A 13,164-nucleotide genomic window follows, 5' to 3' on the forward strand; every position below is an offset into this window, starting at 1 on the left:
CAGGGTGCTTGGAGAGGCCCCACAAGTCCTTCCATTTCTACAGTGCCCAAAATGCTATTGCCACAAGAGCCGCTTTAGGCAGGTAGTATAAGAGTCATGGACCCCAAGGAGGGAAGAGGAAACCAAAGATAAGAGAGACAAAGTGATTTCACCCGAAACTAGGTCAGAGCTGAGATTCAAAGCCAGGTCTCCCAATACTCAGGCCCTAAGCAATTTCTGCCCTCAACTCCATCCCCTTACCGTTGTCTTTGCCCTAATCCCCTCTGTCTAGGCCTTACTTCTTTGCCCAACCTGCATCTCCTTTCCGTCAAGCTCTGTGTCTTCTAAGGTGGGAACTAGCAAACCAGGGCAACAAAATAATAGCATCATTGGTGTAGAGCTGGAAGAAACCTCAGACACCAGCCAGGGCAGGGGTTCAGAACCGGGGGTCGATGAACTTGTTTTCTTTAATATTTCAACAGCTGTATTTCAACATACAGTTATCCCTTCCACATCGCCGGTCTGGGGGCTCAGTGCTCCTGTGATCTGGAAAATCTGCGTATAATTTTTTGGCCCTCCCTTCATACCAGAGAAGAAGTCTGGATTATTACGGTATTAAAAGACAAAATATGTTGATGTTATACAATACTGTACATAGATTTTGTGCATTTCTGAGTTTCTAAACTTTTCCTGTGCTGTCTGCTGGCCTTCGCATGTTGTCTGCGGCTTCTGCAAAACTCCCCCAAAATTCCCATTTAATTTCTTATGCTGATCCACAATGTATTGAAACCAAGATGAGGAAAGTCAAGATGTGGAAGAGATAACTGTAACTGGTTTCCCGTATAATCCCATGTATTTTATCTTACGCCTAAAAACTTTATTCTGAGAAGGGGTCTGGAGGCTTCACTAGACACGGCCCAAGGAGTCCAAAGGCCTTGAACCGCTGATGTAATCCAACCCCCTCATTTTATGAATGAAAACACTGAAGCCCAGAAAAGTGAAGTGATCGGCCTAAGGTCACACAGCTAGTAAGTAGCTAGGATCTGAACCCAGGTCTTCTGCATCCAATCAGCCCTCCTCATCCCCCATCCCCTCCCATGCTGTACTGCCTCTGCTGGTGTACTAAAGGGGGATGGCTACAAGGCCTCCCTGCCTTCCTAAGTAATTATTTATAATAATTCTATTTGAAAGTGGGCCTTCTGGAGACAATGCCCTCATTTGTGTTGCCTAACCCAAAAGAAGGATGCTGAGGGTACTTTTAGATCAAGTAAGAAGGGAGAATGTTGCTGAAACAAGCTGCTGGATGAGAGAGTTGGGGACAGACAGGATTCTCAACTCATACTATATAAGCTAGCTACCCACTGTGCCTAAATGTGTGCAACCTTCCTTCTGCCATGCATGCTACAAGTCAAGCTTTTGCCAGAAAAGGCCCAAATCCAACACAATTATCTTGTGATAGGAATTTAATGGCAGGGATGCACAAATACTACAATTGTTTGGCCTTGGAATACAGCCCAGGAAATGCTTTCAGGGGCTAACATGTTCTTGGTCTGCACCGAAAGAGAGAGGGGCCTCAATGTCCTGGCTACAGAGGTGATAACCCTGCTCTCCTCAGGCCTGGCGAAGCCATCTGGAGGATTATAGCAAGATCGCAGCACCACAGTTCAAGAAGGACATCGATCAGATGGAAATTCCTCCAGGAGGGCAGGCAGTATGAGGAAGGGCCTCCAATTCATTCCACATGTGGATCTAGTCAAGAGGAAAAAAGGCAGAAGAGTGGTGAGAAATCAGAGTTCAGTTTCTTGTAGTGTGGGCTGCCTTAGATCCCCTCTGGGAGGCTGGACGTCAATGACCACTTTTGTGCCTTAATATCTGTTCTCAAAGAAGGCAAAAACTAGTTTCTGCAGCATGTTCAAGCTAGAAGGGTCCCAGAGGCCACCGAGTTTAACTCTACCATTTGAATTCATGTATTCTCCCCCCATCTATCCCCTTTTATAGAAGAAGACAATGGAGGCTGGGGAGGAGAAGGGACTTGCCCAGGGACACCAATGTGGGGCAGCATGAGATCACTGGCCACCATGGAGGTGGGAAATCCCAACAGGGGAGCTCACCCTAACCTTACTGACTTCACAATTTTGTCTGGTACAATCTGTCCACCGTGGCCTTACTGCCAAGCCTGAGTCCTAGGACTATGAAAAAAAGAAAAGGAAGGGGTGGGGGTTTGGGGGAAGAAAGAAAACACAAAGGCATAATAGAAATGGAAACAGTTGAGAAACCCCAAAGGAGGAGCAAACCTCAACTGTGTTATTTTGAAGGCGACGGCAGCAGCTGCCTCTGTCTGGGGTCGGTACTGGTCTCTGGGCTTCGCCCTTGGCTGGGCAGCCATGCCCTGTGGTCTGGCCCTGCTCCAGCTCATCCTACTCCTCTCACCCCTAGAGCTTGGGAAGCTGGGCCAGGGTTTCCCTCAGCAGCTAACCACAGTTAGGGGGGAGGCCCAGCGAACAGAAGTGGGAATTGGGGAGGGAGATTGAAGAAGCCTGGGACAGAAGAGGCAGTGTGGTCCAGTCAGTGGAAAAATACCAGGCTGAGGGGCAAGAGGCCCGCGTTGGAATCTGGGCTCTGCCAACATATTCCTCTATGTATCCTTGAACCAGTTGCTTCATTTCTTCACTTTTTTGGGCCTTGGGGTTGGATTAGATGATCTCTAAGACCCTTTCTTCTGACATCCTATGATCATGGGGGAAAGGCAGAAATCCAACAGCAGGGTGGTGGTTGGGGGTGGGGAAGAGGATCCATGGGATGCTGGGCAAACCTTGCCTGATCCTACCTCCGTGAAGCTTCTCATGACTACTCCAGTCCATGACCATCTACCCACCTCCCGCATGACAGACACCACAGCCTTCCAGCTTAACACTGTGTATTATGCTATAGTCCTTGCTAATTCTGTCATACGTAGTAATAAGAGTTCACACTTCTACAGCACTTTAAGGTTTGCAGAGAATTTTATCTCATTTGATTATATTTAATTTGATCCTCACCATAACCCTGGGAGGGGAGGTGCTATTACTTCCCCTGTAGACTGGGTATTGAATAAATAAGTACACAATTGATTCATTCTACTGAGGGGTACAGGGAGGCTCAGAGCTATATACATGTTACATACTATTGTGGTGGTGGTTGTTGTTAAGTAAGGCAGGAGTCAAACCTAGGTCTTTCTATTATGCTAGCCCAAGTCTCTCGTCTGCCCAGCTGGGCCACAAACTCCTCCAGAAGGAAGGTAAATGAGTTTCTCCACTACTGGACAGACACACATCTCAAAAGTCCAGGACTTACCTATAGGTAAGGGACCCCAACTCTGACGCCATGCTACATGAAGAGCTCCAGGGATTTGAAGACCAGGCAAGCAAAGCATTGAGTGGAATGGAAAGATCTGCTAGAGAATTTCTCTCGGTAGCAATCTCCCAGGGGCCCCCCAAAGCAGGATTTGATTCCCCAAAGTTCAATCTGCATGCAATGTTTCAGGCACATGGCTTGTGTGTCAAATAAGGACTGTGTGGGTCTGGCTTGGGGATGCAAGACTGCTCTGATTTGGAGGATGTGAGGAATCAGACGATGGCTCTTGGCCCTGCAGGTGCCCAAGGCCTGGCCCGCCTGGCATGGGAGTCACTGCTTCCCAATGGCAGGACAGGGAGCTCCCCTCTGACTCAGCTTGCACACCTCAGGGAGTGTTCCATCCTGCCATTTGTTGACCTTCTTGAGACCCCAGGACCCTGGGCTGCCATCTTAATGCTTGTCCCAATCAATTTTATACTGGACTAGCACTTGGAGGATCTGGGTTCAAAATCCATCTCTGAGGCTTACTGTGAATGGCCTTGGGTAAGTGCCTTCTGCTTTCTGGGCCTCAGTTTCCTTTTCCCCATTTCTTTTCCAGCTCTGAATCTTGTGATCTTGGAAAAAAAAGGCAGGCCCTGAAATGTGTTTGTGGAGGGGGATGAAGAGGGGAGTAGAGCCTTGAGTCATGCTCATGGCCTGCGCAGGTGGTGGAAAGGCTAATTATAGACCACAAAGGGAGGATGCCGCCACTTCCCTCTTCGTTCCTCTCCAGCCACTTGGAGGCCAACCTGGAAACTGGCCTCCTCCCCTCTGCCTTCTAGGAAACCCCAGCCCTACCAAGAGCCCAGCCCCCCCCCTTCCCCTCCTTCTCTGGCTGGGCTTCTTCCCAATGAGTTTTGTCCTGTTTACCATGGCGCTTATTTGCTTTGGGGGATGAGAAGGAGAGGCAGGTGCCCAGGGGATGGGAGGAAGAGGGGGCAGGGCAGATTTTCTAAGGGAGCTCATGGAGAGTTTGAATTTCCATCAGGACCAGAGAGGCAGTTTTTTAAAGAACTAATTTCCTGGGCCTTGTGACCAAGGAGCTCATCACTGGGCCACCAAACTTCTAATGATGGGCCTCTCTACACTTAGCTAGCTAGGCTGGTCCTCAGAGACACAGTCCATCCCATCAACACCTGGCCATTCCAGAGCTTGTGCTCAGCACTGGCACCCACATTCCGTTGCCTACTTACAGCTGCCGGGCCTCTTCATTGCCTGGTGGGTTGCCTGAGATCTCAGTGCTTCCTGATTTATGGCCTCATGAGAATACTGGCACTAATAGGTCACCTTCTTTACTAATGGAGTGAGTCTCTAAACTGATGAGATCATGGATCCACTGAAGATTCCATGCCACCTCATATAGTGCTCTGCTCCCCCCACCAAGGGCAGTTAGAGATTCAAGCAGCAGGCTTGATTACCCTCTGGTAGGTCCGGATATCATGTCTCATGGACCTATATAACCCTCCAGACTTCTAGTACTACCCTGGGTGGGCCTTCCCCCTTTCCCTTCTGTCCCCTCCCCAAGGGCATCTCCCCACACTCACACATCCACAAGAGAAAAGTAGGCAGTAAGAAAGAAGCTTCTTCCACCCTCCCCAGGACCCATAGTACCAGTGATTGGTGAGGTCTGGGTTTGCTCCTCTATACCATGGCTCTGTCCTTGGCTGATCCTCAGCTCTGACTCCCGCTTGGTCCAGATGACTTGATCCCAAAGCATCTATGTTGTTCTCCCACCAACGTTCTCCACCTACCAGCTCATTTTTCCTGCAGTCCCAAGATCCCAGTTTGGGCAAGGAACTCACCGCTCCACCATGTGTCCTTCCTCGGTCATCCCCTGGGTCATATAGCTCCCTCCAAGGCACAGATGGCCAGAGCTCTCTCCAGGGACTATCCCCCCAAGGATGTAGCTGAGGGGTATGAACTCAGTCATCAATGATGTGGTGTCAAAGGCTCTGTGACGTGCCCATGGCAATGCCCTATTAAGGAGACGTGTCAGTCAGCGCCCTCAATGTCTGCACAAAGACCTCATCAGACCTGGGCATGAAGGACCCAGGACACAATGGCTGGCCATCTCCCAGCACATGTCTATTTCATCATACCTTAGGGCTGAGATCTGGATGGAAGTAACTTTCATTACTTGTCCCCACTGTGGCTCATCCCCAGTCTGTCTTTCAGTCTTGTGGTCCACTCTTACTGATGATTTTAGAACAATAGTCCCTATGTAGAAAGGGAGGAAAGGGCTGAAATTTGACCCTCTGGAGTAAAGTCTTCCTGGCTCTACCTCAGGGAAGGGTTGCCTGTTTTCCCTAGATGATTACCTTTTGATCTGGAAAGGCTAACAATCATTTAACTCAACTCTCATTTTCCAGGTGAGGCAGCTTGGCCTCAGAGCAGGGAAGTGACTTTCCCAAGGTCATCTGCCTAGTAAGTGTCAGGGTTAGGATCCGAACACAGATTATCGGTGCCCTTTCCACTCTGGCTCCCATTGCAGCCAATCCCCAGGTTTGGCACTTTGGGAACATTAGCAGCAGTTTCTAACCTGATTCCTACTTTATCATAGTGTTTAGAGCTAGACAGCATATAGTTCAACTCATCCATGTGAGAAGTGAGACCCCCAAATGGCGAACAGATAGCATTTATACAGTCTACAGAGCATTTTACATGTCTCATTTGCTCCTCAAAACAACCCTAGAAGGCAGGTGCTATTATTATCTCCATTTTACAAATGAGGAAACTGAGGCAAACAGAGGTGAAGTGACTTGCCTAGGATCACATGGCTAGTAAGTGTCTGAGGCTGGATTTGAACCCAGGCCTTCATATCAAACCACTATCTACTTCACCACCTTGACCCTGATCACACAGGTAGAAAGCCACAGAGCTTAGATTTGAACTCAGGTCTCCTGCCTCTTGCTGGGCTGCTTATCTTCTCCAGCCCTTCTTGTATCTGAGCAGGGGCCTAACTGTGGGGCTGGCTTCTCAGTCAGGGATGGAACAGAACAAAGTTCACTGGCCCCACTAGGGGATGGAGCCCATACCCTTGACCTCATTAGCAGGCTAGCTGGAGCATCTGAGCTAAGGGCCCAGGAGATACACAGGCTGTATCTGCCAGCAGCTTCACTGAGAAAAAAAACCCCAACCTGGAGGACCCCAATAAACAGGACACCAATGAAGCTTCACAAATCAGCCAAGACTGAAGGTAGAGTCTTGTAGGGGCTTGGGATGATTTGAAGAAAAGGTCAGGAAATAACCAAACAAAATCTAGCCTGGATCAAGGCCAGCTAACCTCAAATGTGCGTGGCCCAGATAGCCAAGGAGCAATGGGCCTGTGGGAAGGAGGAGAGCCCAGAGACACAGAGGGACATGAGTGGGCAGCTAATTAGTGGGGGTGTGGCAGGGGTTTGAAGGAAACCACTTAGGGGCTGGCAACACCAGCCGGAGGAGAGAGGCCCTGTGTGCTGCGAGCCTGCCCTCCCTCCCTGAAGGAAACATGATCAGCTAAGCAGCACCAGGAACAGGGTAGAGAGGGCCAGAGGTCCTGGGTTTGAATCCTGGCTCTGTCACTTCCAAGCTGTGTAACATCTCTGGGCCTTGGAATGCCCTCTCTGCTTACACACGTGGTCTGCATTTCCCTGAGACCTCTGGTCCAGCCGTGTCGACAAAGTCTTGACAACCACTTTCTTGGTGGTGTTTTGTTTAATTGCATGGAGTTCTCTGTGGTTATGCTCTTTTGTTTGGGGATCCTGCTTCATTTGCTTGGACTCTGGCTCTTGTTCCTAGGGCTGAACATTTATAGCTGTTCAAATACAATTTTAGCAGAAAAAAAAACTTAAAAAAAAAACCCAAACTAAGCAAAAAAACAATGAGAGAGGTGGAATGCATGATCTGTCCAGACCCCTTCTAAACCCTGAGTCCTGTGATCTGATAACAGCCAGCTTCACACAGAGCCAACCTTCCGAGCCTCCAGAGGGGTGATACTGATTTGGGCTCGGTTAGGGCAGGACTGGGGGAGTCATCGACAACCTACTGACCACACAGATAGAAAACAGTTTTTGCTGGGCCTGTTTATTTCTTTAGTGGCTTCCGTCCTTTCCTCCCTCCTGGGTCAACCTGCCCAGGCCTGCCATCTGCCTTGGCTCTCATTCCCCTGCTCCAACTTTCTCCTCTCCCCTGAAAGGAAAGTTCCCAGCTCACGTCTTGCCCAGGGCCTCAGTGGCCAGCTCTACCTGGGTTCAGGGCCAGCCAAAAGTTAGGTGTGCTAGTGGCGGGGGGGGGGGGGGGGGGTAGCAAACTCCTGTAAGTAAGTCAGTGCTGGTTTTCCCCTCAAAGATCGCATGCTTATTTACAAGAGGGGTACGGAGCTCACAAAAGGGGACCTGCCTCAGCTGATTGGTTAATCCTGAGCTACAGAGGCACACAAGAGCAGCCACAAGATGGAGGACCCAGGCAGCCATGTCCTGAATGTGTTCTAGAGGCCTGCCAACGAGTAGGGATTTCTGATCCAACCCGGGGCCCAGGGAGCTCCCTCCACTGAGAAGCTGCGAATAGGGAAGGCAGCCTGGCAACTGGATTCAAATCCCAGCCCTGCCATTTATTATCAGTGTGACCTTAGGCAAGTCACTTCTGTTTTATGGGTCCCTTCATCTATAAAATGGAGATAATACCTGTGCTCCCTCCCTGAATTGGTGGTAAGAGGGCCCAAATGAGAACTAGCAGATGAAATGTGAACCCTCTCGAATATTGTACCTAAGGGGGCAAAGTAGTTCAGCAGAAAGATTTGGTGCCAAATGCCTTGGGTTCAAATCCTGCCTTCATCACTTTGTCATTATTTGTGTAACCTTGGACAAGCCCCTTTCCTTTCCTGAGCCTGTTTCCTTCTCTGCAAAGTGAGAGGGCTCTACCAGGTGATTCTTCCAGCTCTAAATCTATGGTCATATATTTCTTCTTCTTCTTCTTCTGCTTCTTCTTCTTCTTCTTCTTCTTCTTCTTCTTCTTCTTCTCCTTCTCCTCCTCCTTCTCCTTCTCCTTCTCCTTCTCCTCCTTCTCCTTCTCCTTCTTCTCCTTCTCCTTCTCCTCCTTCTCCTTCTCCTTCTCCTTCTCCTTCTCCTCCTCCTCCTCCTCCTCCTCCTCCGCCTCCTCCTCCTCCTTCTTCTTCTTCACAATAAGAAGTTTGATATGAAAACATTGGGTCTTAGTCCTTCTCCAGTCCAGAAGCCCTGGGATAACTGAGCCTTTTACCCTGCTAGCCCACCCACCAGCTCTATGTCTATGAATCCTATGAACCCCATTCTGTCTCCCAAAGATCCAGCTCCACATTGGAGACCCTTTGTGGCATTCTTATTTGCAAAGAATGGCATGCTATCTGCTCAGGCTACCATCTGAGACCATCCACCACCCAGGCCCCACAGTCTCCCATAGGTGCAACCCCTCTGGGGTTGCCTCAGATGTTCCCTGATTGATTCAGAATCTGTCAATCAGAGATAATCATCACAGGCTTGGACTCAGAGGGGTGCTTCTCTCTTACTCTTCCACCATCTTCTGGACAGTTCCTCTCCCTACAGTGCCTAGGTAGGAGGCCCTACCAGAGGGGCTCCAACTAGCCAGCCAGCCTAGGGATAAATAGCTTACCTCAGCTTCCCTTTGACCATCCTTTCTATTCTCTCCCATGGGGTGGTAACCTGAAACAGAAAGAAAGCTCATTCAAATCTCTGCTCTGTCCAAAGGCTGATTTCTTTCAGGCTTAGGGGTCCATTTCTCTTTGGGCCCAGGCTCTGGCTTGTCAAATTTCCAGGACCTCAGAAGTCATTTAGATCCACTTCCTAATTTGACAGAGGTGGAAACTGAGGCCCAGAGAAGGGAAGTAACCAGACCAAGGTCACACAGGTAAGAAGTGGCAAAACCTGATGGGATTTGAAATCACCTGGGTCTAAATTCTGGCTCTGCTACTTGCTATCTGTATGACTTTGGTCAAGTCATTAAACTCCTCTGGGGCTTCGTTTCCTCCTCTGTAAAATAAGGAGGTTGAACTAGGCGGCTAAGAATCCTTATGGAAAAAAAAAGAATCCTTATGGCTCTAAAATCTTCCCATCAGAGAAGAAGAATAGGGTTGATCACAAAGAGGCCATTTTGCTGCTCTCCACCTGTGTGCCTCGGATAGAAGGTGGGAGATTAGGAGCTAGCCTTAAGGCAATTGGATGTCATAGTCTCACGATCATAGGGTTAGAGTTGGAAGGAACTTTGGGGATCATTGAATCCAACCCCCTCATTTTACCAGGGAAATGAAGTGACTTGCCTTGGGTCACAGCTAGTGTCTGAAGCAGGATTCGAAACCCAGATCATCCTGACTCCCTGCTGTGAGGTGTCGTCATAGTAGTCAGTGAGGGAGCGCTCTGGAATATCTCAGAACATTCTAGGGGTTGAAATTGCTCTTGGGCTTGCGAGAAGAGTCTCCCTCTACTCTGCCACCATGAGTAGAGGAATAAAGTGACCCTGGGTATGTTTTCTGAGGGTCCCAGTGAGGGAGCATTTGATGGCCAAGAGAGAAGCTGTAGGGGAGCCCCCTATGCAGTCACATGATGGGGAGAGACAGGCTGATTTGAGGTGCCATCCAGCTCTCACACTGTAATTCATTCTGTGCAGGCTGCTTATTGTTTGGATGGCACCCCCCCATTATTTAATAGGTCCCAGTCCCACAAAGGATGCATGCCACTCTCACACAATAGACAGTGTCTGGGCCAAAAAAGGACAAAATCCCACTCTAGGGGAGTTCTGGGCTGTGTCTGCAACCCAGGAGCATGACTAAGGAAGAGAGCTGGGTGGTAGCAATAGCCAAGGCTGCTGGTGGGGGCCCAGCTCTGTATCACTGGGTGTTACCAGCCCCTTGATGTCTGAATGATTCCACATGCTCTATCCTGTTCCAGCCCAGAGATCTCCCAGCTACTAAGGGCCTTCCTGGGGGGCTGGAGCAGGGGGGGGGGGGGAGGGTTTGAGAGAAGAGATGGTTTCAGTCCTTGCCTTGGGATCTCACTCTTTGTATCTTATCTCAGAAACAGGGAAGGCAGCTTGCGTGTTCCTCGTCAGAGTGAGGACCCCAGGCAGGATCCTCATCAGAGTCAGAGCTGTAGCTAGCAGTTTTGGTGGTGAGGGACAAAGCGCAGAAAACAGCCACAGGACAGTGGAGATGAGCAGGAAGGAGAAGACCTTCGGATACAAGGCCTTGTGAAAGGTTAGGGGTGGAGCAGGATGGAAGAAGCAGGGATGCAGAGAACCCGGGGTACACTGGGAAGCTGTTGCCAGTTAGGGAGGTGGCAGGGCAGGGGTGGAAAGGCAAGGCAGGGGCTCAAAGTCCTATGAGCCAAAGAAACGGGGAACCATTGAAAATCTTCAGTCAGGTATGATTAACTGAATACCTACAGAGAACAGGGTCAGATTGAAGACAGAGCCTTGGAGGATCTTTACGTTTGCTTGGCAAGCCAGAAAGTGAACTGATGGGAGACCTTCAAAGGAAACACAAGAAGAAAAGAGTCAGCCTGGCTCAATTTGGTTCATCACTGTCCTGATCAGCTCAGCTCAACTCAGCCTACCACTACCCAGAGTAGCCCAGCCCAAATGAACCCATTAGGGCCCACCCCAGCTCTGCCCCGACCACCACAGCCTAGCTTAGCCCAGTCTAACTCTGTATTCCAAAATGTCAGAACCAAGGTGTCAAACCAAGCAACAAACCCTCAGGAAAGCTGTTCAGAGCCAGCCCCTCATTGGTTCACCCATGTCATGTGATCCCAGGTTCTGTTCTAGAATCTTCGCTGTGGAAAATTCTAGGCGTGCAGTAGCTCACTGCACAGGAATATATGGGTTCCACAGAGTTAGAAAGGCCCCAGGAACCTAGTAAATTAAGGCAGCCAAGGTGGACTTGGCATCAGGAGAGACCTGAGTTCAGCTTCTGGCTGTGGTACTAATCTCTGTCTCAGTTTTCTGCAATTTCAAATGCAGATAATAATAGTACCCACCTCACAAGAACACATGAGATCATGCATGTAAAACATTTTATAACCAGAAAATACTAGATAGATTATAGCTACTATTATTAATATAGCATACCAGTCCTGGGAGAGACCTTAGAATGTAGAACAGAAGATGTCAGGGTTGGAGGGGACCTTAAGCCAGGATTCTTAACCTGGGGTCTGTAAACTTTTTAAATAAAAACATCTTGATAACTGTATCTCAATAAAATTGGTTTTCTTTGTAATCCTATGTACAACCCTTTATCCATTTAAAAACCTGATTCAGAGAAGGGGGCCATAGGCTTCACCAGATTGATTACTCAAAGGGCCCAGGACACCCAAGTTTAAGAATCCCTGCATTAGAGTGTAGAATGTCAGAGCCGAAAGGGATCTTAGAACAGGGGACGTAGAATGCCCAAGATAGACCCCAGAGATTGTAGGATCACACAGTGAAATCCGAAAGGGACCTCAGAAACTATCTAGCTCAACCCTCTCATTTTACAGATGAAGAAACTGAGGCTCAGGGAGGGGAAGAGACTTTCCCACAGTCACTCACGTAGTCAGTGACACTGTCAGGATTCCAGCTGAGGTCCTGTGACTCCAAATTCAGCAAAGTCATCTCATGCAACTTCCTCATTTTACAGAAGAGGAAACTGAGGGCTAGGGAGAAGAAAAGACTTACCCAAGGTCAAACCGAAGTTGGCGACCGATCGGACACTTGCCGACGGCTTGGAATTCCAGTCTCCCAAGGACACCAGTCTGCTTGATGTGGAAGCTTCATCTTCAAGGAACGAAGGAGTCGTTTGGATAGCAACAGAAGCCCCGAGCTTTCTGGGACAGTCTCCTTTGGCTGTTTCTTCCCATTCCTAGAGGAATCCAGGCTAGACAAGTTTAGCTGGCCGCTGGAATCTGCTTTTCTCCCCTCCAGCAGCCTGTGGCTGAGGCCTCCCCCAATAGCCAAATTGCAGGCAAGGGTGTGTCTGAACAGACCTCAGGCAGACTGACTGTGTCTTTTCTTCCCTGTGTCTGGCAGGGGCTCCCAGCTATTTCCAATTGCAAAAGTTGGCCAGGGGGAGAAGGAGGAGAAGGAGGAGGAGCAATGGATGAGAAGAGCTTTTTGGAGCTCAGCTCAGGCAAAACTCAGAAGGCTCCCCAGAGCCTGACCCCAGCAAAAATACCTCTCCCCCCTCTTCCCTCAATCCTCCCTTTGTGGGCCCCCTCCTCCTCCCAATGCAGACACAGGTTAGAGGATTATGGGATATCTGAGCTGGAAGAAACCTAGAAGTTTGTCTAGTCTAACCCCCTGGGTTTAGGGATAAGGAAACTGAGGTACAGAGAAGGAGGCTGTGTTTTGCAGGGGAAGGGAATGATGATTCTGTAGTTGAGGACCCAGTTTCAAACTCTGTCTCTGATGCTTACTACCTGTATGACCTTGGACAAGTCCCTTCCCCTCTGTGGGCCTCAGTTTCCTCCACTGTAAAATGAGGAAGTTGGATTTGATGGTCTCTGAGGGCCCTTCCTGCTCTAGAACTAGGATCTCATGATTAAAGGAAGTGACTTGTCTAAGGTCACACATAAGGTCATAGCTTTACAGCTGGAAGGGACCCTGTGGACCGTCTTGTCTAACCCCCTCATTTTACAGGTGAGGAAACTAGGGTCCAAAGAAGGGAAGAGACTCGTGCAAGGTCACACTGCCAGTAAGTGACAGAGCCAGGATGGGAACCTAGGTCTTCTGACTCCCCGTCCAGTGATCTTTCCACGGTAGCACTCCTCTTCATTCCCAATTGCCACCTCCCCACTTCAGGTCTTTCTGTTC

General features: G+C 49.3%; 1 long non-coding RNA gene across 1 annotated transcript; it reads right to left on the minus strand.

The window, feature by feature from the left end:
- Window positions 1-1,462: 1,462 nt before the first annotated feature.
- Window positions 1,463-12,292, minus strand: LOC114023527. Its single transcript, XR_003566813.1, has 6 exons — window positions 12,031-12,292; window positions 10,762-10,844; window positions 8,977-9,026; window positions 5,451-5,568; window positions 5,154-5,327; window positions 1,463-1,728 (listed from the first exon to the last, which is right to left on the minus strand). It is a non-coding gene; the product is annotated as an uncharacterized LOC114023527 (long non-coding RNA).
- Between the last annotated feature and the right edge of the window lie 872 nt (window positions 12,293-13,164).

Source organism: Vombatus ursinus, unplaced genomic scaffold (genome assembly GCF_900497805.2).
Source record: "Vombatus ursinus unplaced genomic scaffold, bare-nosed wombat genome assembly UNPS02004437.1, whole genome shotgun sequence".
In the NCBI taxonomy this organism is placed as follows: Eukaryota; Metazoa; Chordata; class Mammalia; order Diprotodontia; family Vombatidae; genus Vombatus; species Vombatus ursinus.